Source organism: Lissotriton helveticus, chromosome 3_1 (assembly GCF_964261635.1).
Source record: "Lissotriton helveticus chromosome 3_1, aLisHel1.1, whole genome shotgun sequence".
Lineage (NCBI taxonomy): Eukaryota > Metazoa > Chordata > Amphibia > Caudata > Salamandridae > Lissotriton > Lissotriton helveticus.
In genome coordinates this window covers 340,513,629-340,538,906 of record NC_136061.1, presented here as the reverse complement: position 1 = coordinate 340,538,906, position 25,278 = coordinate 340,513,629, and positions in this window count along the sequence as shown.

The window sequence follows — 25,278 nt, the reverse complement described above, 5'->3', positions numbered from 1 at the left end:
ATTTTCTTCATGCTCTGGTGTCAAATGGGCCTCAAGGTGGGATTGGTGTTCACCAGGTCTGGGTAAGCTATGGTTGCATTTCAAAGGCAGGAGAGGCTTTGAAGTATCTGGCCTTGAGATGCTAATCTGCTAGCCATCCTGCTGGAGGTGGTGTGATCACTTTCCGCCAACAGGCATTGTTCCTGGCCTCACAAAGTGCTAGCTCTCACCTGCAGGGGGTCAGAAACTCTTCCATGGTGGCAGGCTGGATGATTCCAAACAGCCAGCACACCATGTGACTAGTAGGGCTTTAGGGGCACCTATAACTGCCCTCTGGGTGCACATCTTCATACATCTGTTACTGGCATCAGTACAGATTTAGTAAGACAAGATGTTTGATGAAAATATCAGTATTTTCAGTGAAGCCATTATGTAGCTAGGTAACTCGTAATTACCAGGGCCCACTACATGCCTTTAAGATGGCTTCCTGATCACTTGCAATGCCTGACAATGGATCTGGGCATTACAGGGACACATCTGCTCATGCAGATGTGCCCTCATATAAAATATAATGCACTCTGCTTTAGGGCTCCAAGGCCTGCTATTGGGGTGATTTACATATAGTACTTGCAGTGTACTGGGGCATGACACACCGTGAGTATGCAATGCAATGTTTTCAGAATAGCTTGCACCATTTCACGCATTGTGCAATGGCAGTCTTCATGCAGTATGTGTGTGGATCCCTTAGTTTGGTATAATACATGCTGCAGACCTTAGGGAAGCTCTTTAGTACCCATGCTCTGGGTACCAGGAGTACCATTTACTGGGGACTTACAGGGGTGCTAAAGTCCTTGCCAATTGGATTACAATTGAACATTTGTCTTGTTTTTGGGGAAAGAGCACTAGCACTGGGACCTGGTTAGCAGGGATCCAGTGCACTACCAATCAACATCAGTACCAGTGAGCAAAAAGCGCGGGTGACCATGTCAAAAAGTGTCCCTTTCCTACAGGTACTACCAGGGTAGACTCAACCTTACAATTGTTGAGGGAGTTCTTAAGATATAGCAATCTTCTGGACAATGTTTTGGAGATCCAGTTAAAATATAAACAATGCCTTAAGGTATGGCACAAGGATGACCTTTATTAGATGGTACCTTAAGTTATAATACAAAATACTACAAAGTATATTTAATGGATGCTCCTGGGTTCAATGTCCGTGGCAACTCTGAGATTTGCCAACATGTTTCTGCCTTTTCAAGCCATGCACTGGTCTCTGGCATTCTTTGGGGCTCTATTAAATGTAAATGTAAATGTGCAGGAATTTATATAGCGCAAATCACCAAGCGGTTTCTAAGCGCTTGCTTAGGGAACCCGTCCTGGTATTCCCCTGTGAGATAACCCCGGCAGGGTATCCGCAAGGTGAAAGCCAGGCATCCCGCCGCGAGGGGGCGTTGTGGAGATTAAGCAAGCTATTGCCCAGAGTCGCAGAGTGTGAACCCGTGAATCGAGTAGGCACCGGAGCGAGAATTGTCGAGTCCATGGACATTTTATCTCTATTAGGATCCCTAAAATATAGTAAGAATCAGAGGCAAGTTCCTACCTTCCCTTTCCTGTATATTTCTAGCATAACACCCTATTTGGGTTATTCCTGCATTTCGTGGTCTGAGCAGGGGTAGCATTCTTCAAGGAGATGTACCCGTAATTCACCTGTCCAGCCCCTGACCTAAGGCGCACTGTGAAGTCCAGAATATATGAGTAGGGATCCTCAGTACAAATGTTGGGTGAGACTTTAGCTTGCTGATGGACAGCACCACAGGAGAAAGAAGGGTGATTATCATTTGGAGGTGGATATTGTCAGTGGCTTTTAACAGTCAGTCATCACTGTCTAGAAATCCATCTTTTCCCGGCCTGCAAAGATGGGCCACGACCACCAACATCATCAGCTAACAGAGGGATAGATGTGAGGCTAAAAGGAAGAACTATGAATTAGAAATGCACTCATATCACCAAGAACAACAGGTAGCACCTTTGGTACTGTTGGTCGGTCATATGAAATTTCTGTAAGCCAAGGTAACCATTCCAAACCCCCAGGATCCAGGGTGGAGAAGACCTGGGACAAAGTCAACATCTTGAATTCGTCCTTCCTCAAGAAGCTATTCAGAGGGCAAATATTTAAAATCAACCTGAGCCCTCTATTAGTTTTAGGGACCAGGAAACATCGGATGTAACACCTGTGACATTTCTCCATCTCTGCTTGCAGACAAAAGTTGGGTCGGCAAAAGGTCTGTCAAGATTTACTTTGTGGGTATTTGTAAGTTGAGTACTTCTGCTACTCTGCAGACTTCTCTTACAAAGTAGGTACTCTTTTTTGTGGGGGACTTGTTGGAAAGTCCAATTCTGTCTCTGGGGAAGTATCACATCCACAGACAAGCAAGACCAACATCATATAGTGAGGGGGGAATAAGTTCCCCACCTCCCTAGCATCGTCATCATAAGGAACATTTTGAAGCCAGAAGTCATCAGAGTCCGATACAAACAAGGCTTCTGGCCTCCTTTAGTATTAGTGTCAAGGAAGAGGCTGGGGGTCTCCCGAAGTTGAGGGTTGTGCCTTGGTAAACTCATAAAGAGGCATAGGACTCACAAGGGTTGAAGTGAGTTTCAGATCAGAGATAGGCTTTTGGATCAGATCTGGTGGTGGCGTCGCTGGACTCTTCATCAGGTCAATTGGCACCAATGAGGCTTCTGGAGCAAAGGCATTGGCTGAGACCGGCAGGTAGCCAAGTGAAGGCACCATGGGGTCAGTTGGAGCTACGTCTGAATCTGCCAGCAGAAATCCAACGGGAGAGCCCTACAGCCGTGCAGAGCCCAAAGGTGCTCAAAAGGGTGTAGTGTAGTTCCTAGATTCCCAATAGGCTCTGCGTATTGGAATAATATATCCTATAGATGTGACTTAGGACTGAGGTCAGTATGTCTCTATCGAATATACTAAACTTAATTGTGAGTGCCAGCTAGCTCAGAGGTCACTAGAAACTTTCTCGAGTAAACAAGAAGGGATTAGTTTCGGACAACCCCATAAACATGACAACTTTATTTCCCTAGGACTGGAACAAATATCTTAAGAGTCGTGGAAACAATAGATAACTATTTAACTCAGTCAATCGTGCATGCTTCGTTTCTACACAGTTGCAGAGAAAATAGAGAGACAGGCGTTTCAGTAAAAGGGGTTGATTGAACAGTCTTCTTTCTCATGCAAGAGAGGTGAACTGCTACAATCGTTAGACAGAATGCAAAGTAAAATGCGTACAGCGGGAATAGAATTATAAAATAATATTGTAATAGCATTGTCTAGTGCTATGACATATAAAAATACATACATAAATAACACAGGCTAAAATACTCAACAGGTGCTTCTAAAATATGCCTACCCTAATGTACCTAACCTAGGTCTAGTACCAGGGAAGAAGTAAGTGTGGTCTTTAGCATAGGTTTAAAGCAAAGTCTAAACGCACACTGTCACCACTCCCTCAACGCCGTCTGCTCCTAAACACCAGGTCGGCCTAGAGTCTTAAATTGATCTGGAACACTGAAGCACCTCCTCCAAGAGGTACGAACATTTAGGGAGAGTCCCAGCCAGTCCTCCAAAAGGAAAAAAAGAGGAATGGAGCTGATAGAACACACCGTCCTTCGAGAACAAGACCTAGGACAGATAACAAAAACCTCTTCGTAGAAACACACGAGTATCTCGTGGTAGACTGATACTTCACCAATTATTATTATTTTTTTTAACTATCTTTTTTTACAATCTGCTCTCTTTTATTGCCTATGGCTATTTGTAATGGTTTTTATTAACTGAACAATAAAGAATTTACTTACTTAAACATAGGTTTAGTTTTTGCCAAGAATTGCCAAAGGTTTCTCTAGGTTCTAATCAGCTCCATACCTTACAATGAAGGAGGTTGGTATCTCTGTCTCGATTTCCCAAAACCCCGCAAGGGGAGTCAGAAACACTGGCGCTGGATTCTCGGCAGAGGAGGACAGCTTCTGATCAGTGCATCAGCTGGAGAGTCGTCTTCCTTCAGCACTTGCTGTAGCGATCTGCTTCGGGCAAGTAGGTAGTCGAGCTGCACTGAACCACACCGTGCTTTGCCATAGCAAGTGAAGTTATATTTATACCATGAAGGTTTTAGGAATGCCAGCTTTGACGTAAAGTCGTGCATATGAATGTCATGGATGAACTCCTAAGGAATAGTTGTTCATGCATAATAATGAGTTTCTTGGAGAAATCAATATCCAGGCTAGGGGAAGTCCATTCTGCTTAAGAGTCTGGTTTTCTAAAAAATCGGTGTGACGTTTAGCCATGCCTGTATTTGGGTAGCAGGGGCTATGCCTAAATAAGGGCTTGATTTATATGCCTATATAAGGGCAATGCGAATTGTACCTATATAAGGGCATGAATCGGGAAAATGCATTTGGAATCTAAAGCGCCATACAACACCTACTCCACTATCTTATGTATGTCATTACTAAAATTCTAAACATGTTTAACATATCTAAAACATATCTACACATGAAGTGTGAAAAACCCACCCGAAATACATAAAAATGCATTTGAACTGGATGTACACATAAAAGAAGCATTGGTGCTGTACGCATTTAAAACAATGTTTCATTCTAAGCATATATGTTGACATTTGGATGCTAAATGAATGATTCATGGAAACATACATTTATGAAATGGCTTGTGAATACGGAAGAAAAAAGGCTGAAACCATTTCATTTCAGAATACATAAAAATTATTGTGTATGTGGACAAGGTCAAATATTGTCTCTAGAAGTTTTTTCAAAGAATTCTTGTTCTCTATGAATAGTTCTACTTTAAGCAGAATACTTGTACCAAAAAGGAAAAAAATACAAATTTGGAGAAAAAAAATTAATCATAGGAAAAAGAGTTCCAAAGTTAGAACTTTGTTTTGAAAAATGAAGGTTGAATTCAAAGTCTCTCAGAACAGTGTGTGCCAATTCAAAAGTCAGTGGTAGAAGATGTGATGTTTTCTCCAAACACTAAGTCTGTAAAAAAAGAGTCCTCAACCATTGTAGGTGAAAGTTGGATTACGTCGATTAGAAGATTAACCGCACATAGATGTGAAGCATCGCCGCCAGCATTGGTCGCATTAGCAATGTTTGTAATGGATGTTACCTGCGCGCCTGTTTCCTCTCGTACCTCACTGTCAGCAATGTGCGTCTGTGAGATCTCAATGAATACCGTCATCAGAATTTGTTGCCGCTGGGGACAACACAGTGCATGGGCCGTTACCGGTTCAAGCAAAGTATCAACATCCGTTGGCATGACTGATGGGAGTGTGAGACATATGTCTAACACGCATTCTTCTCCGCATAGCAGGCAGCGTAGAACCGGTAAGATGCAATCTTGCCAGATTGGTCTGAATGACAGAAACCATGTGGTATTTAATTCTTAAAGACGAGGTAGTCCAAAACTTGGAGAATGCGCTCACGACAGTTCATCGCCAGTAGAGTTGTCTCCATGGAGAACTGGGTGTCTCTTGTTTCGGGACCGCAGAGACAAAGCACTTTACTTTCAGAGGAATAGGAAGATTAATTGTTATAACGAAGCTCTGCCTTGAAAAAGCCCTCGGCCATTGGGCCACTAGGGCGAAACACGTGTCGGCTTTTCTCTTCACCATTTCTGTCTGCACTTTATTTATGGAAATATAAATAAAAACCAAGCATGTGATAAACCTCAGTGAAACGTATGACATTTATTCCATACCGACGTTGACTAATTGAGAGGGCACAACCCTCCATCTCTCTTCACACGTCGCTGGTGAATTGGCTTGCCATATCGCAGCAGTAGGAGAAAAAATAGTATCCCTGCAGCAAGTCCCAAAATGAGAGGCAGTCCGGCAAACACAGAGTGCACGAAGTTTGGAAATATTCCTAGGACTGCTTCAAAAGGTGCTACCAGTCCAGAAAATACGGTCTTAAATACATGTACAATACCACTTGTATCAGACATGTTTAAGATACGACTTAACATTTCTCACAAATGTACAAGGCAGTTTGTAGTTAAGAGGGCATGTATATCAGCAGAATTCCTTGCGACTTGCAGATCGTAGGTATCTTTGGCCAAGGTCAGTGGCACCGTTTTTTGCATTCGGCTTAAAGTATCAATTCGTATAGAAGAGATGTTCAGTGAAGGCCATAAAGGCGACTCCTAGTCTGTCTTGGTTTTAGGAAACAATACTTGCATACAGTAAGTGACCTTGGCTGACACAGTTACTAGATATGGTATACCTGGCAACAAGCCACAGCAGCTGTGATCGTTCAACATGAGGTAACTTCCATTTGAAAGTTGTCCAAATATTGGATCAATCACTGCAGCTGGTGAACCTTGCAGGTGGCAGGATAAGTTGTTAGAGGAACCATCACGGGCCCCATGTAAATTAATACCCTGACAAAGGAGAGAACCACTTAGTGTGTTTTCACAGTTTTGACCACTAAGAAACACTTCATGTCACCCACTCAAACATCTATGTGTGTACGGTAATTCCCAGGATGTCTTGATGTATTCTTTACCCAACCTTTCATATGTGCCTGCTGGTATGTGTTTTAGGCAATACTGAAAATGGCAGAGTGATTGTTCCATGTATAACCTATTCAATAGCTGGCTTTTCAGCGACTGTAAATGGCAATCTTTCCAGTTTTTCAATGCTCAGCACCATATAGTCTGCTCCCCATTGTGCCAATTTGATCTGTTTATCAGTGAGATTGAGTTCTGAAAACAGTAACGTAGTATCGATTAAACGCCAAGGCACATAGCCTGAACGTGGGTTTTGTAACGTCCAGCCTAATAGCATGATTTGACGTAATTGTGACTGACCAGGTTTCAACATGACCAAGTCCTGTTCCATGATGTCTATGGGACAAGACACTATGCTGTCCAATAAATATACCCAGGACGACAGAGTCGTTAACCCATTGTCAACTACAGAGAGCGTTTTCTCTAAATTAATACGATCAATTTCTCATATTCGTTCTGCAGTCTCTGCTTGTGTAATCTTCCATACTTCATTATAAGCAGCATAAATACCGGCATATATAAAACGTTTATGAAGCGATTTTCTTGGTCCTAGCAAGAATTCCCTAGGATCAGCGCCATCTTTTTAAGTAAAGATAAGTGTTGCTTTACATCCTTTTTTTGATAATCAATTTTATTGGATTTTTCAAAACCCGAGAAATTCATTGGCAGCAGGTTGATCATGAGTAAAAGGAACATAGCGTTATTCACAGTGAACAGGACATAGGTTACCCGGTCGAATCGGGTACTGCAGAACAAATATGCATTGCAGGTATAAAAAAATTTGACAGATCATCACAATGGCAGCAGATTAAACCATTGACCCCACACTTTACCAAATAATTCTGGACTATCCTGGGCCTCGAAGAGAGATTCCTCCTGCATCCTACACCAGTCCACTCCCCTCCTCCACTTCTGCACTGTCGGCACCTTAGCTTGGGACCAAAGCGCCGCAATATCCCTTTTTGCCAATGCTACAACCGTCCCCAGGAAGCGCTCATCTGCCCTGGAGCCATCTAGGCCATTGAACACCTCCAGCAACATACGTCTCGGGTCATGGATAACCTCCCATTCCAGGGCCTGCGTAAGTTCAACCCCTTTCCAGAACAGCGCCAAAGCCAGGCATTGCCATACCATGTGATAGAAGTCAGCTGGCGCGGCGTCACAGCGCGTGCATGCTGGGGATGATTTCATACAGGCCTGGAAAAGGCGCAGCGGATTGAGGTAGACTGCATGCAGGTAATAAAGTTGTACCAGGCGCAACTTGGAGGACGTGGTCAGGGTTTTGGGCGCCATAAGGGCATCTCGCCAATTCGCCTTTTCGAGGGGGCCCAACCATCCCTCCCATCGTGCTCTGAGCCAGTCTAGGGATGCGGGCCATTATTAACTAGTGACTGGTATATGCAGAACACCACTCCCCTCCCCAGATTCCCCATCATCACCTGGGCCTCAAGCGGGCTGAACTCTGGAAGAGAGGCAGGGGATGGAATTAGCGCCTGGAGGGCATGTCTGAGTTGCAAATATTTATAGAATTGGGAATGGTGGAGTGAATGTCTCTGTTGGAGGTCGGCAAAGGAATGAATGTGATCCCCCACCCATACATCTCCAAGCAATGAGATTCCGACGAGATCCCATCGACAGAACCCCTGTAGAGACGAGACCTCGCCTAGCCAGGCCCCGCTCCGGAGCAGTGTTTGTCGAGTGAGTGTACGGTTCCACCGCACATGGCGCAGAGCTGTGCGCCAAGCCATGAGTACCGTTCTCGTGACTGGAGGTAGGGCCTGCAGCACCGGGCTACCGTACAGAAAGGACTGGATCTGCGCGAAATCTGTCGTGGCAAGTTCCACTCGGTATGCCGGGTCGGACCAGCCACCCGCAAACCAGTCGTGGATCACGATAAGCCTCGTGGCCAAGTAGTACAGGTGGAGATTAGTCACTCCCATGCCTCCATCGAAGGGGGGGGGGATACGACAGTGCGCCAGGGATAGACACAGCCTGCCGCCTCCCCAGAGAAACTGGGTAAGGACGCCGTCCAGTTCCCGGAACCAACTCCCTGGGAGGTGGATGGTGATGTTATGCAAAATGTAAAAGGAAGCGGGGGAGAATCATCATTTTAAAGAGCGCACTTCTGCCCAGGGGATTAAGGGGAAGGGCCTGCCATCTCTTGAGGTCTGACTTCATCTGGGTGACCAAAGGCGCGACATTTAAAGCCCATTCGAGCTCTGGCAAAAGGGTGATCCAGACACCCAGATATTTGAACAATTGCCTCCGTAGGGGAATATTCGCCTGCCAGTCAAAGCAGGCCCGGGAAGGATGTCAAGGGACCAAAGTAAATTTTGCCGGGTTGAGGCTGAGCCCGGAGACCCGTTCAAAAGCGGAGAGGACCTCCAGGCATCTGGGCCCGGAACTGTCCGGGTCTGCCAGATAAAGCACAACGTCGTCCGCATAGAGGGCTATCTTGTCAACCTGACTCTAGTCCCAGGTCCAACCTCTGATGAGTGGGTCATGCCGGATGAGCGCCGCCAGGGGTTCCATCACCAGCGCGAATAGGGGTGAGAGCGGGCACCCCTGTCGCGTACCCCTCCGAATTGGGAAGGTCTCAGAAAGCTCGTCGTTGATGAGAACACGGGCTCTGGGGTTGGTGTGGAAGACTTTGACCAGGTGGCGGAATGGAAGGCCAAAGCCCATCCTCTCCAGCACATCCTCAAGGTACGTCCAATCCACCGTATCGAAAGCTCTCTCAAAATCAATGAAGAACAACGTCAGTTACGGGGTTAGGCGACCATGGTGGGCCATAGCCAAGTGGAGGCGACGGATGCAGTGATGAGTACCCCTGGCAGGCATGCACCCGTATTGGTTGGGATGGACCAACTCCTGTAGGAGGGGTCTGAGTCTCTGGGCTATCACAGTAGCGAAGATCTTGAGCTCCGTGTTAATCAGCGAGATCGGACGATAGTCCGCACAATCCAGGGAGGGCGGCTGTGTTTTTGGGATGACCACTATGGTGGCTACGTCAGATTCTGGTGGGAAGGATCTCGTCTCAGTCACATGGTTGAATAGTTCCACTAAATGGGGGACCAGGATCTCGCGAAAGGTCGCATAGTACTCCTGGGGATAGCCGTCCGGACCGGGTGTTTTGCCGGGGTGCAATAGTGATATTGCCTCGTGAATTTCGTCTGGGGTGAAGGGGTGGTCCAACGCCTCCAAGGTCTCCCGAGGGAGACATGGCAGCCAGGCCCCGGTCCTCTCCAGCCATTCCGCCAGCGGAACGCCAGGAAAGCCAGCAGCATATAAGGTTGCGTAGTAATCAGAAAAAGTTTGTGCTATGGCTGAAGACGTCACCTGGTGGGCCCCAGTAACCGAGCGGATCTCGGGAATAACATGGTTGATCTTGGAATAGGACACTAGATTGTGTAGGAGCTTGCCATTTTTGTCGCCCCAACCGTAGATCCGTGCCACCGATAAACGCCAGAGCATTTTTGGGTGGATTCCAATGAGATCCGGCAAATCTCCTCGCGGACCACTGCTAATTGTTGAGAGGAGTCCCAGTGACCATTCGCCAGCTGGAGTCTTTCCAGCTGTGCTGCCTGAGCTTCCAGCCGTACAAGGTGGGCTGTCTGCTCCACCCGTTTCGCATGGACCAGACCCCTGGCCACCCCCCGGACAACAGCCTTGCCGGCCTCCCGCAGCGTCCCCGGTGAGGGAACCAAGCCTGTATTAGTGGAATAATAGTGATGGAGTTCCTGCCCAATTGAGTCGACGAGCTTGTAGTCCTGCAGAAACCAGGCGTTCAGCCGCCAAATCGCTCGCGGACCCGCAGAGGAGGACCCAAGAGGGACGAGTGATCCGAGATCCCCTGGGCAGGATCGCGGCCCCCGAGACCAGTTGGCAGTCCATGGCAGGCAGCAGGAGGAGATCTATACGGGAGTAGGTATGATGGGCCGCCGACGTACGAGTGTCTTGTTCCCTACGAGGGTTCCAGACCCTCCATATATCACAAAGTCCCAGGGCCGATGACCAACTCGAGAGGGTCCTCGCGGAGGTGAGGCGACCCTCCGATGGGTTCCCCGTCGCATCACGCAGGGGTTGCAGGACTGCATTAAAATCTCCCCTGACCACCATGAGGCCCTGTGAAAAGGAGAAGACAAGCGTAAGGTGCCGAAGGGTGGAGGGCAGTAGTGCAGGTGTAATATAAGTGCATAGGAGGTTCGTGGGGCGTCCCTCAATCGTTCCGGAGATGGCCACATAGCGGCCCTGTGCATCGAACTGGGCTCTAGCCACGGCAAAGGGAAACCCTTTCCTAAGTAGGATAGCCACCCCTCAGGAACCTCGCGCAAAGCCAGAGTGCCAGACCCTATCAAATCCATATCGGGTGAAGAAATTGCATTGTGTACCCAGGAGATGCGTCTCCTAGAGTAACACGATGTCCGGCGCGTGGCGGTGGACTGCGCGAAGGACAGCTGTGCGCTTGATTCGATCAAGGAGGCAACATGGATAGGTCTATTGAGGGTGTTCGCCATTGAAAAGAGTGATATGTGGAATGGCGGATATAGGCATGTGACCGTTCCAGCCCTGGGGGTTACCCACTTGGGCTCAGGACACAGGGGAAAACACATACAAAGTGGTGATCTGCTTGTCAACTGCGAGAACAACTAGGGAGTTACGGCTGCCAGTGAGAACATGAACAGCGGCCCGTAGGCGGCTAAAAATAACAAACTGCTGGGATACAACGGTTTCCCCCCACCCTCGCCCACCAACTCCCCCCACCCTACACTTCTGAAGTGGAAGCAACTGTCGCCCCAAAGGCCCCAAACCTCTAAGAGGTGATTCGCTAATCTAAAACTGTTAGCAAAGAAACAACAACAACCAGGAGCAAGGCTAAAGAGGACCTCTCTCAATGTATGCGGATGAATACCAACAGCTGAAAAAGACAAGATGTGATAAGCGGAAGGTTAACAGGATGAATCAGTCCCGGCACTGCATTAGGAAGGTGGACCTCTGAAACGGGCCACCCAGTGGTGCTGGGTAAGACTCCGTACATAGGGTCAGGAGCAAACCCGTTGTGAAAAGTCTTGACAGGTGAAATGCAGGATACACAGTCTGCAGCGCTGGTTACACCCCCTCCTCACCACCAGAGCCACGGGCTCCCAGACAGGTCCGAGTCTGACATGGCCTTTCGCAGATTCACGTGTCCCCATGTCGATCAAAGAGGAAGCCAAGGTGGGGGAAGAGGCTCTCTGGTTCGTGGGCTGAGTTGGGGATCGCCGGGACTGCGCCCCCGGTGAGTGGGAAACCCCTCACCGGCGGTTTCCCCACCTTCGAGATCCAGTCCGGCACCTCTGGGCCTTGGGAGCCTCGTGCGGCGGCTGCGTCGACGATCTCCAGGCAGGGGGGAGGCCACACCAGGCAGGAGAGGACGCTCCTCCGTAAGCCAGGTCCATTCCGCCTGGGTGGTGTTGAAAAAGATTGTCTTATCCTGGAAGATCACCGTAAGACACGTGGGGAAGAGGAGGCCGTAGCGGAGACCCATAGCCCTGAGTTTTTGCTTGACCTCGTTGTAGGGCCCACGCTGAGTCTGCACCTCTCTGGAATAATCCGGAGAGCCCATGATTTTGGAGTTCTGGAAGAGCAACGGACACAGTTCCCTGGCCATCCCCAGAATTGCATCCCTGTCCCGGAAGTTGAAGATTCAAAGGATTATGGGACGGGCCGGGGCTCTGGGGGAGGCCTAGGAGTGAGGGAGCGGTGAGCCCGCTCCACCGCGAACCAGGGGGAGCATTTCTCTTTGGGCATCCAGGAGCGGACCCAGGCCTCAATGAAGGTGTCGGTACAGCCCTTCTCCACCCCCTCCGGAAACCCCAGGAGACGCAGGTTGTTTCTCCACACTATGTTTTCGGTATCCTCGGTCCTACGTGTAACTCCGAAGTCTGCGTCTGAAGGCGGGCCACCTGGGACTTGAGGGCGCCCACGTCATCCTCCACCGTGGAGATACGGGACTCTGTTTCCGCTATACGCGCCGTGGCATTCCGGAGGTCCTGCCGAATTAGGGCCACATCTACCCTCACTTCCCCAATCTTGCCCTCCACCGAGGCCTGGGACGCACTTATCGCCTGTAAAATGGTGGAGAGATCTCCCTCGGAGGTTCCAGGGGCAGGCGGGGGCCCGGCCTCGGGGGTCACGGTCTGACTTGGTGAATTGATCCATCTTTGTTTGGGTCGGGGGGACGGGGTCTGAGTGTTGTGGCTCCTGCCCATGTCCCCGATGGAGAGAGGGGGGGACAGGCGCGCGTGTGCCTCCCGACACGATGGCCGATGCGCCCCTACACCAACCACAGCGCAGCTCCTGGCCCGTAGACAGCGGGGAGGGCAGGCCTTCACAACAGCGAGCCAGGGGCAGGTCAGGGAGCTCCCATGTCTATGAAAGTTGGCGCCCCCCACAGCTCCGATAGCATTGCAGGTCACGGGAGAGCCACGCTGCGCCGAGGTTCCAGCAGCTCACCCAAAGGAACAGCAGGACGGTCACAGGCCAACCGCCCCATGTGACCAATGAAGCAAGCGGCGCCGCACTCCCCCGGCCCCGGGTTTCCAAGGCATAGAGCAGAAGGCAAGAGGGCACACAGTGAAGGTCCCACACAGGTGCGGGGTGACGCGCGCAGGATGAACCTCAGTTCATGCAGGGCCTCCAGTCCCAGGGGCAAGTCAGCAACAGCCTCCCGGGGAAGGCAGGGGACCAGCCAGGCCGCAGAGAGCAAATCGTGGGTCGGACCGTCTACCGCCCCCCAAGCAGAGGGGCAAGCGCCACACTAACACAAGGGAAGACCACTCCAGCGTCCAGCTCTCAATCCCCGTGGTCACCCTTCCGGCCACACCAAGAATATCCAAACAGGTAGGCAGGGGGGCAGCACAGCATGGCCCACCACCTGATGTGGTGGCCGACACCCCTCTCACACCGGCCGCAGGGCACAGCTCACCAAATTCCACGTGTCCAGGGCCGAGGTCGGCCAGAAGCCACGCCCCCACCAGCAGAGGTCCACAGAGGGGGGCAGAGGCCAACCACCGAAATAGAGCAGGCAGCGCGGGAACTAGTCCAGGCCGGCATGGGCGGAAACACCACCCGAAGCCTTCTAGCCCAAGAGTTGGGGCCTCATCCCCACGGGGTATCCGCTGCAACGATGCCCCAGGCCGGCGCGGAGCCTCCGCCACCCGGGCCGAAGAAAGACTCGAAGAGGGCAGAGGGAAGCCCAACCCCTCTGGCCGCCGCCACAGCAAGCAGAGGCCCCACTCACCGGTCACCATCGCCCGCAGGGGTCCAGGTCACCTCCCGCACCGGAGATCGCATCCAGCGCCGGGCCCCACGCAGCACCCAAAGAGCACACAGGCTGCGTCCGTCTTCCGATGCCTCCTGGGCCTCACCTCCAGGAGTGGGCCAGCTACCACCACTCCGGGCCCCAGCCGTCAGTCAGGCCGCCGCCGCAAGGCAGACACCCCGGGCACACAGCATTTCAGGGCCTCCGGGCGGAGTCCGCAGTTCCGGGATCAAGTGCCGCCTTCTTAGGACCGCCAGGCCACAGAAAGGAGGGCAGCCCGCTGTGTGTGCATTCATTCCTGGCCACTAGTACATCTCTTTTAATTCTAATATAGTCTTAGAGATCCCCTGGTCTATCAGACCCTCTCTCAAATGCGCTTCGTGAATCAAAGCTAACCTGTGTTTCCTGTTTGGAATTACTCTGTCCCCCACTCCAGGGATTCGAGCAAAAGAAACACTGTTTGCATCAATAATATAAGAGTATTTGAGTGGAAAGTTTTGAGGTAACGGTGCACCGCTGCCTTTGCATGAAGCATTGACAGCTAGCATTATTTCGTTGTCTATTTTCGTTTTTGAACGAGTGATTACAGCTACGGAAGCAGTTTTCACAGCTGCCTTCGCGGCTTCCTCAGCCAATGAATTCCCTTCAACGTGAACGCCATCACGTTGATGACTGAGCGAATGTATCACGTGAATGTTTTTTAGTCCTTGTCGTAACTGAACTACTTGTTCCCAAAGCAGTTTATGCTTGATTGTGCCACCTTTTGCATCTTTGTAACCATTTTGAATCCAGTTTTGCAAGTATTCGTTATAAGATTGAACACAATAATACGAATCGCACACTATGAGGGTGAAGAGTTCGCGATCTGTATTTTCAAGTGCCATCTTGAATGCTTGTAGTTCAGCTCGCTGAGCTGTACAATCTCCTAGAGATTGAGTTTTTGTGACCATTTGTCGGAATTTGCCAGCGCTCCATTGCCCTTTAATGATCGCACACGCCACACTATAGGCTTGTTTACCCACCCCCATATCGGGTTGAGCTGATCCATCAGTATAAATTATACATTCTTACTGCTCTAGAGGCAGAATTTCAGTAGGTGGGAGACATTCTTGTTCGTATTGTAGAAATGCTTGTGGTTTCAAATATGGGTTAAAAACGTATTCAACGTCTGTTGCAGCAAGAGAATTAACCCATTGTATCCATCTTGGATGTAAAGCTTTAGCATTAGGAATGCTCGCTTTTGTCACTGCCTCTAAGGGAGTTACGACCATAATGCGCTTACCCGGTGCGAGGGCTCTCTTTCTTGCTACAACAGTCTGAACAGCTGTCAGAATTTTTTTGTTGAAATGAATTTCATTTCTGCTTGTGTGTACAAGTGCGATTTGTAAGCTATTGGTACTTTATCACCTTCATTAAAAGTTAAGTACGTGAATCCGCATTGTCCTGGATGATTTAGATCACTTACTTGTGTACGTTTACACATGATTGTCTGTTTGGAGTGAAAGCAAAATTTCTGTGGGTTTTTGTGTCTAATTTACTGTTTTAAAATTAGGTTTGATTAATTCGTAAAGAGGTTTAACCCTTTCTGCGTAGTTCAGTATGTAAGTTCTTCCGAAATTCAGGAAACTTAGAATCAACTAAGTTTTTCAGTGTTTTTGGATGTTGGAGCAGCGCACATTTCTTTAGAAAGTTTGCTGCCAGGCTTTTGCCTTCACTTGATGAATCATATCCTAGAAAAAGGACGTTGAGATGGGCAATTCTATATTTTTTTAAATTGAATTTGTAACCCTCAGAGGCGAATCCAAGCATAATGGTGTTCACCCTGTTCAAGTGCCTATCCAAGTCATCATCTGTCAGATAGATGTCATCGACATATGATAATGCTTCATCATCATAAGTTTGTAGTAACTCTGTTACCCTTGCTGAGAAAACCCCAGGACTGTTCTTAAATCCCTGTGGGAGACGACAGAAGTGACTCTGTGTCCCCATAATTGAGAAAGCGGTCAAATACCTACTTTCTGGTGCAATGTTTTGACAGAAGAACCCATTACAAATATCTAATGTGGTTTTATATTTTTTACGCACAATGTTATTCATTAATGCTGTACTGTGCATTTTGCACTGCAAATGTTTTGCAACAAGAGTTTAAATGTCAGAAGTCCAATACTAGACGATAGGTATTGTCTGGTTTGGAGACAGGAAACAAAGGATTGTTCATTGACGAGGTGCATGTTTCAATCACCCCGTGGTATTCAAGTTGATCTAATATGTCCCTGACCTGTTTTTTTAGCTTCTTGCTTAACTGGGTACTGCCTTTGTGCAGTGGGTTAATTGTTTAGTTGGATTTTTTGATGCGGCGATTCCTCATCCCATCCTACATGATTTTTATATAATGCAGGATCTTGGGCAACTGCCCATTTCCTGGCATAAGTATATTTTAAAGGAATTGGAATGAGGTTGGAGAAGGCTGGCATAATGATGTCTTCGCCATGTGGGCACTCCCTCACAAATTCTGGTGGCCAGTCTTGTTCAGCTAGAAGAACGTCATAACCCTTAGAGAGTCGCTCCCAAAAGAGTGCTCTTATCTTTGTTAGTATGTCTCCCTCCATCCGGAGTGTTATTTCATATAACTTATGTGGAGAACTAACCCTGGTATCTGCAGTTTCAACTTGAATGAATTAATTCAAGTCCACTGTCTCCAGATGATCCTTCAGGTTCTGGCGAGCTATGGTGACTTCTGCTGCGCTGTCCAACATTGTCTGAGCCCATTCTCCGTTCTTGAGTTGTGTCCTCAAGATCCTCGGCATGTCTGATTTTTAGACTTGCTACCTTCTTTTGGGTAAATTGAGGTTTCTTGCTTTTCTGAACGTGTTGATTGTCTTTGGCCTTCACGCGTTCTTCTTTGTTTTCTGACCGTCCTCTTCTTTCGGATTTCTGTGACTAAGTCTGAAAGGGACGAGAGGAACGTGTATCAGTGTCTTGATATCTATCATGTTTTCTCAAATTACCCCTATTCCTGAGGTTGTACCTCCTTTCAGAGGGCTCCTTTTGAGGAGACCTACCTCCGGATTGAGAAAGCTTCTCTTTAGAAGTTTGTTTAGTGTTTTCCCACTTCTTTTTAGAAGGAGTAGGAGTGTTTTTAGTAAAGACCTTTTCAGGACTTTCAGACAGTTGGGATTTAACTGGTTTCCCATCCAGACCGTCTCTGCCTAGTTCTTCATAGGATTTTTCAATTATGCTGGCTAGTTCTTGTGGTTGCTCAATTACATCAAATTCCCTTAATTTCTGGATGACCGCCACTGATGCTGCTTCACCTTCTATATTAGCGAATATTATTGCTGAGACCGGTTTGAAATTGCGTACATTGCAATAATGTTATCATAGGTAATGTGTTCATGCATCCCACCAAAGGATATAAAATAGATCTGCATCATTCAAGCACATGTGATACCAAAAATGTAATTTACGCGATCAAATGCCCATGCGGCAAAATGAATGTAGGACAAACAGAAAGGAAAATAAAAATTCGGATGACAGAACACAAAAGCAACATCCGATTACAGAACGCGAAATCTACTGTAGCTATCCACTGGATGGAGGCGAAACATCAAATATCCCAATTGAAATTTACAATACTGGAGGTAGTAAAACAACGCTGCGACATGGATCCTGTTAAACTGAGATTGAAGTCGGGGCGGAGCTTGCCAGCGCCGATGGCGGACGCTTGATCTTGAAGCTCCGTGCCATCGCCTGAATCATCCTGTAATTATCCTGCCCACACGGAGCCTGAGGGGACACAGTGGTGCGCACACACGCCCAGAGACCTCCGCTACCAGGTGCGAGTAAAACGGAGACGCTCCGAGTCACAGCATCGCTGGCAGCGGGAGATTGAGTGGCGTCGCCCTGGGCCGCACATCCCCGACCTGGATTCAGCACGTCGGTCGGTGTGCGTGCAGACGTGCGGCGGTCTGGAGCGGCGTTGAACCGGTGGGAGGGTGGAGAGCTGCGGGGGCCCGGAGGAAGACGCTGCGGCTCTGGAGAGTAACAGGCTGCATCAGCACGACCTGCGCAGCTCCACTGCTTGAAGGGAGAGTCCCCTTCGGACGGTTTGAGGATCCGTAATTGACGTTAAGCTTTAAGGCCCTGAGATCTGGGTTAATTGATCCCCTGTGGCCTCCCCCTGCTCAGCGGAGACACGCGGTGTCCCAACTACGCTGCTGGACCTGGCGCGCATGATCTAAGGTGCCCGGGGCTTGGAAGTTGACGGCGCACGGCCCCTGGAGCTGACGGCAGCTTGGGGAGCCCACATTGCGACAACGCAGCAGCAGCAAAGAGGAGAGAACAGACGGCGCTACACAATCACAGGCGGTGAGAGAGGGCCGCCTTGGTGGATTATTTGTGGCGTACCCTGGAGCCGGCCTAGTGACGCAGCAGGGGGGGAGCTCCACAACACCGAATCCGTAGCGTGAACGGTCCTAGAAGGGTTGCCAGACTGTGTCCCTTGGGCCTGAGACTGCCTAGTAACCCAGTTGCGGTGGCTGCGGCTGATTGATCAGAGGACGGACTAACAGACCTCACGGCGCGATATAGCTTAGACACTGCGGGAGATTTCACCAGGAGTTGCCTTGAGACTCGAGTGCAACATGGGCAAGGGAGACAAAACCCAAACTAAGCTACCCTTCGAACAAAGCCGCACTAAGGCCCCGGAAGCGCAGGACATGGAGACTACGTCGCAGACTAGAGGGGCAGAAGGCTCGTTTTACGCAGACATTAAAGCTCTGCTGGTAACGATGGAAAAGGGCCTCCAAAACAGCAGGACATCTTTGGGCTCTAAAATCGATGCGCTCTCCTATCGCATGGATCGCATGTCAGAAAGAGTTGACAAACATGCTGAGCGCCAAGATATGGTGGAGAGGCGCATAACGGAAGTGGAAGAGGCGCAATCGGAACAGGACAAAGTCCGAACGCAGCACAACAGAATACTGCAGGTTGTTCGAGATAAATCGGAGGATTTGGAGGCCCGCTCCCGCAGATCGAACATACGAATTACGGGAGTGTCGGAGACTACTCAAACTGGGAAGATGGAGCTATTTGTTGAGAAGCTGCTGACCACGCTGCTGGGAGCTGACGCATTCTCGCCGATGTTCATAGTGGAGAGGGTGCACCGCACGCTGGGCCCGCGTCCGAAGCCAGGATCTCCCCCGAGACCAATCATCGCCAAGCTTCTGAATTACAGAGACAGAGACACAGCCCTGCGGATAGCCCGAGAGAAAAAAACACTGCAATTCGAGGGATCTGACATCTCTTTGTATCCGGACTTCACTGCAAAGGTGCAAGAAGAACGAAGACACTTTGTTCCGTACAAGAGACAACTCCGTGACATCGGGTTGGACTAAGCCATGCTATATCCAGCAAAATTGAGAATTAATCGGCAGGGCCACTCGCACATCTTCACGGACCCTAGGGACCTCCACAAGGCATTGAAGGTTTGGACAAAGGAGCGCAGGGGTAGCCCCAGGAGTCAGAACGACGCTGAAGAACTCTGCAGCCAACTGGAGAAGCAGGACTAGGAACGTTACATGGAATAGGAGTTTTTGCCTCATGCGGGGACTCGGCTGTTCGCCGGGCGCCCTGATTTGGACTTGGGGCTCGGCGCTGACGCATGAAGCTTCCGAGCGCACACTATCCGAGACTCTGAGGGAAGGGCCATGGGAGTTTGGAGGATTCGAGATCTTGGTGAGACTGTTTAAATGTACCTGTTGTTGCCACACTTAGAATACACGCACCAGCTCCGCCGCTATATGCAAATTGCAAACTAGCGCAGCTCACACATCAGACATAGCCTGGAGTGTTCTGGGCGGAGGGCGCACCAACCTGTACATATGTTAAAGTAGACACTCAATACCCTGACGGCTCACGCTGGGATAATCTTCTCTGGCGATGGCGACGGGGGCGATGATTGCGCAGGTACCAGCTTACGTTACGGCTAATACACCTGGCAACCTCGGCCCTAGCGCTGTGTGCACTGTTGGTCCCCTTTGGGGATTTTCTGAGTTTACTTGGGGAGCATTGGGAGGGGGACACTGACATGCTGTGCCAAGTTGGGGTTGGTCTGCTGTGGGAGGGGGCTGGAGGGGTTCTGGGGGGATTGAGTGGCCGAGTTGGGGCTGGTCACCGGAGTGCAGAGGGAGGGGAGGCCAAGGGGAGGGGGAAACCTTGCTCTGCTAGGGAAGACAAGGGGGGCTCAATGCAACGACAAACAGTATTGTCATGTTTGGTGAGAGTTTGTTACGTAACTTTGGGGGAATTGCTCAATCTGACTTTGCACTCTATGACCATGGCTTACACAGATAGAAACTTGCCTTATTCTTGCCAAACAATACGGCGCAATGGCTGACAACACCACAGATGGGGGGACAATGCGCACGCCTAGACTAACAGCTATCACGTGGCCTAAACGATCACCGCAAAGTCAGGAAGGTCCTCAGTTACTTGCAGCGCCAGCACATGGATATAGCCCTGCTTCAGGAGACACATCTTCCTGCGCACAGTCACATGCTTAGATGCAGAGGATTGGAGGGCAACATCTCAGCAGGGGGGTTCACTACTAGCTCTAGAGGGGTTTTGACATGGGTTAACCCTAAGTCCAAATTGCAGCTTCAAACACTGGAAGCAGATGCTGAAGGCAGATTTGCTATATCTAGATGTTACGGCCCTACCGCAGATTTTACAGTTGTCAATACATATGGCCCCAACTTTGACTCGCCAGTATTCTACAAGGCTCTTGCTGCCAAGATCAAGCGACTTGACCAAAGGAACTTGCTATTATGGGGGGGGGAGACTTCAACCTCACTATGAACCCGGCCCTGGACAGATCAACTGGCCCTCCCCGCAGACCTGCAGCAGCTGCATTGGAGCTGCAGAGCGCAAAACTTGCCTGGGTTTGGGGGATGTATGGCGGTCGCGAAATCCCCAACAGGGAGGGTACACGCACTATTCCGCATACCACAACGTCCATACTAGGATAGACTACTGGCTTGCCTCCTCCTCCCTCTTAGACCGAGTAAGAGACTGCAGGGTTTTGCCCAGAACACTATCTGACCACTCACCTGTACTGCTGGAATTACGCATCCCAGGCAAATCCATACCGCCATTTACATGGAGATTCCCGCCTAACTCTCTACTGGACCCAGTGTTTAAGGGAGAATTGGCTGAGGCCATAGACACATTTTTCGAACAGAACATAGGCTCGGTCGAGAGCTTCCAGGTGGTTTGGGAGGCCTTCAAGGTCAATATCCGAGGAGTTGCGATATCAAAACACTCGGGCATACTTAAGACTATTAGGCGGAGCTTGGCGGACCTTGAGAAACAACTAGAGGGATTGGAGCATAGACAGTGTGATCTTGCAGATGACACTGTGAGTGCAGAGATTAAGACCTTGCTGGCAGAGTATCATGATGAAGCAGACAGAGAGGTCAGACATATGAGCAAATACTCCACAGCTCGGATATATGGAGAGGGGGAGCTGCCAAGCGCGGTGCCGGCCAACCTTATGAAGGGAGCATGGCGGCGCCAACACGTCACAGTGGTGAATACCGCTACGGGAGAACAGACTACAGATGATAGAGAAATAGCCGAGGTCTTTAAAGGATACTACTCGGATCTGTACTCCTCTAAAATCGGCGATATGGAAGAGGCAATTAATGACTATTTGAGTCACATAGACATCCCCACATTAGCCAACTCAGATAGGGAATTCCTCATGCATCCTATAGAAAAGGATGAGATTCTAGAGGGGCTTGCTAGCATGAAATCGGGCAGCGCTCCGGGAGCCGATGGACTCACGGTGGGTTTCTACAAAGCCTTTAAGGACCAACTGCTCCCACACCTGTCGACCCTCTTTGACGACATATTTGTAGAGGGCAGCATGCCACAATCTATGAGGGAGGCTCTTTTGGTAACCATATTGAAGCCGGGAAAGCCACATGACGAGTGCAGCTCCTACAGACCCCGGTCGCTGCTAAATGTCGATACCAAACTATTTGCGAAGGTTCTAGCCACTCGGTTGGCCCTGCTTGCTGATGGGCTGGTTGCCCCGGACCAGGCAGGGTTTGTCCCTGGCAGGAACCTAGTCTACAATATTCGCACGGTCCTGGGTGTGATCCAACATGTTAGACCAGATAGGAAGGCATTGGCTGTATTCCTTGATATGGAGAAAGCCTTTGATTCAGTAGAGTGGCCCTTCATGCGTATAGTACTGCAGCGTATGGGCATGGGACAACCATTCCTACAAATGCTGGGGGCGCTGTACCATGAGCCGAGGGCACGGCTCCGTATGGGAGACCTGGTCACTGACTCCTTCCCCATAAGCAGAGGAACTAGGCAGGGATGCCCCCTCGAGCCCCTCCTATATGCCCTGGTGGCAGAACCGCTGGCATGCGCCCTGCGGGAATACCACGGAGGTGAGGGCATAGGATTCCCAGGCTACAGGATTAGCGTGTCGATGTACGCAGATGACACCTTGCTGTACATACGCGACCCTGATAACTTATCATCAGTGCTCAGGGAGGTGGTCCGCTTTGGAGCGCTCTCTGGTTTAAGGGTCAACTGGACCAATTCACTGGCTTTTCCACTCACGTCGATCACGCAGCAACGCGCAAATGGAATACCCCCTCCAATGGACCACAGATATGGTCCGCTATATGGGGATAAAGCTGCACACGGACGCGGAAATCCTCTTTAGAGCCAACTATGGCACAGCAGTTAGTAAGCTTGAAGATGATGTGCTTCATTGGAGCACACTACCCCTGTCCTTAATGGGACGCATATCAATAATGAAAATGGTTGTGCTTCCCAGATTCTTGTTTTTGTTCCTGACCTTACTAATGATCCTCCCCAAATCGTTTTTTATACGACTGCAACAACAGATGACAAAGTTAGCTTGGGCGGGAGGACAACCTCGCGTCCGATGGACAACACTCACTATGCCGTACTCAATGGGCGGGCTTGGAGCCCCGGACTTGGAGGCATACTACAGAGTAGCCAAGGCGTCACATCTGCACACTTGGCTGCATGGAGACCGAAACATACCTCTTGTGCGCATGGAGACTCTCTTTGCACAACCGGAAACGTTCCAACACACAATCTTCCGACCACTGGATCGTAAAACGGGCGTACTGGACTCTTTAACTGCCACTAATCATGCATGGCACAGCCTAACAAAAAAAACAAACAAACAAAAAAAAAAGAGAGATTAACATAGACGTACCCTATGCACACACACAGTGATATTGTACACGTAGGTGATAGTACAAACAGATTCTATGACACAAAATTTGGCAGAGAAACAGTGATTGTTCAAACAATTGGAAAAAGAAACAGGTAGCGTTATTAGATTCTTTTTAATTTCTCGATGCTTCGCAACAGCCAGCCGACACGTGTTTCATCGCTTGCGCGAATCTTCAGGGCTCTAGGTGGCTGCGTATATGCCAAAGGTTGTTCTGCCGGTGATACTTCTGACCCGGTGGGGCCCAAGACCGTCTTGTAATTCAAAATTGGAAATGAGGGCGTAGGCTTTGAACTGTGGTTGCTTCCGCGTACGACCCGGGAGCGATTCTGTGTTTCCTAATGGGAGCGGATAACTCCAACTATATCCGAAGTCCCGATTCGTTTATCTGGACCAATCTTTGTATAGTTTGAGTAGCGTGGAGGTGCTGCTCACGGGTCGCCGTGTTCCTGGTATTGGACAATACTACGCCTACGCCCTCATTTCCAATTTTGAATTACAAGACGGTCTTGGGCCCCACCGGGTTGGAAGTATCACCGGCAGAGCGACCTTTGGCATATACGCAGCCACCTAGAGCCCTGAAGATTCGCGCATGCGATGAAACACGTGTCGGCCGGCTGTTGCTAAGCATCGAGAAATTAAAAAGAATCTAATAACGCTACCTGGTTCTTTTTCCAATTGTTTGAATAATCACTGTTTCTCTGCCAAATTTTGTGTCATAGAATCTGTTTGTACTATCACCTACATGTACAATATCACTGTGTGTGTGCATAGGGTACGTCTATGTTAATTTTGTTGGGTCTCGCCAGTTTATTCTGGCTTTTCCTTTGAGTGGTTATATGGTTTTCCACTCTCCCAGTTGCACCATAAATACTTTGTACTAATGCTGTCATAACAGGCTGTGCGCCCATTTCCAGATTGACATCTAAAAACCATTGTTTTTCAAAAAAAAAAAAAAGAGATTGAAGTCAGAATTCTTTTGGATAAAAAAACTGAACTCTCTACAGCCCGTAGGGATGAACGATAGGGTGGAATTTCCTGTTTTTTGTGAAGTTGCGACACACCCACAGCATTGGCCAACAGACTTTTCCGATCCTTAGGAGCTGCATATCCACATGTTGAACTATATGACCTCAAAGAATATATAGATTGAATCACTGTTGAATATCTTATGAATGCAGCCAGTTTAACTCGTATAAGATAGCTTTAGGAGTTGCATATTCACTTGTTGAACTACATGACTTCAAATAACGTTTAGATTGAGTCACTGCTGAATACACTGATGATTGCAGTCATTAGTTTAACTCTTTTAAGAAAGTCAGAACATCACTCCTCTGTTTATTTCATTCTATATTTCTCATTATTTGGTGTTTGGTGCATTTTTTCGATTTTATCACTTGCCATACACCCAAACATTAAAACGTAGAATGCAGAATTGTCTATAATTCTCACGCTCCATAGCTCGCCTGGCTCTTTCACATCACTCTATCAATCCACACCTATACGGTTTGTTTCCGTTTGTGCCCCACTACATATATTTATCCCCATAATGATAGAATTAGATACGTGAACGTCGGCTGACCCCAAGTATCTACTGTTTTTATGGCCACTCTGTACTGTTTTGAACATAACTTTATTTGACATGACGGAAGCATCTGCTCCTTCATGAAGCCGCTTGACTCATATCACGTGACTAGGGTCACGCCAAATAACTATAGCCGATTGGCTGCGCATTCGTCATTCTATCCGCACCAGTTTTTGAACACAGAAGGAGAAGGTTTAAGCGCCGAACCTTGATTTTCGTTAGATAGTACAAATAAGTGTCGTGCTACATTTAAGCCCGATTCAGCCCCTAAATTTTTGTATTGCTTACCATTCGGTAAACCACCAGTGTAATCAATTGTCACGTATTTATTAAGTTGTCGGGACTTCACTTTGGCCCACACACTTGTGCATTCCATGTGTGTTCCACTACGGTGTTAGACCCCCGGCTTCTCTGACCGGCAGATGCCGAAACTTCACTGGGGATACAGTCACGATTAACGTTTATTTTATGCGGAACTTCACCCCGGCTACAGTGTCACAAGAGCGTTTCACTTTTAGTTTGCACTT